The sequence below is a fragment of the Penaeus chinensis genome, chromosome 42 (genome assembly GCF_019202785.1).
Source record: "Penaeus chinensis breed Huanghai No. 1 chromosome 42, ASM1920278v2, whole genome shotgun sequence".
Classification (NCBI taxonomy): Eukaryota; Metazoa; Arthropoda; class Malacostraca; order Decapoda; family Penaeidae; genus Penaeus; species Penaeus chinensis.
The window spans coordinates 12,458,774-12,459,350 of NC_061860.1; the positions used below are offsets into that span (position 1 = coordinate 12,458,774).

Here is a 577-nt window from a genome sequence, read left to right on the forward strand (position 1 = left end):
ATACATTTAAAAGATAAAAAAAAATATTTGTACGTCTACAGATGAATCAGGCATTGCTGATATTACATCCTATTTCGTGCATCATGCAACCACGTATATGTCACCACGGGAAAGACAGTGCTGATTGTCATGAAAACTCATTGACACAGTGGAATATTATGGTCCCTCAGAGAAATATTACACTTATTCCCTCGCCTGTTCAGATAGTCTTTAGATCAGTAAGGAGATCTAATTGCGTAAGACGCCTCTGTGGCCCAGTGGATAAGGCATTGGCCTCCTAAGCCAAGGATTGCGGGTTCGAGTCCCGCCAGAGGTTGAGGCAATACTTTCTTTTAGTTCCCTTTAGCTCGTTTGATGATGGTGCTCTTGGCTCTCTGTGGTAACAACCGTTTCCGTCACTTAAAGAGGGTTCTGTTGATTATCAGCGTACAGGGTAATTTCTGTGTCTGTCTTTCTATAATTGCCATTATCAATATAATTTTCATTGACAGAACTCGCAGCCATATAGGAGATTCGACCATACAAAGGTTTTAACGAGCTTGCGGTCTGTTAGGATGTTCCGGAGTGTGGAGAACGC

At 42.1% G+C, this 577-nt stretch overlaps 1 non-coding gene across 1 annotated transcript; it reads left to right on the plus strand.

Annotated features, from left to right (window-relative positions):
* Window positions 1–243: 243 nt before the first annotated feature.
* Trnar-ccu lies at window positions 244–316 on the plus strand. Its single transcript has one exon. It is a non-coding gene; the product is annotated as a tRNA-Arg (tRNA).
* Window positions 317–577: the final 261 nt, after the last annotated feature.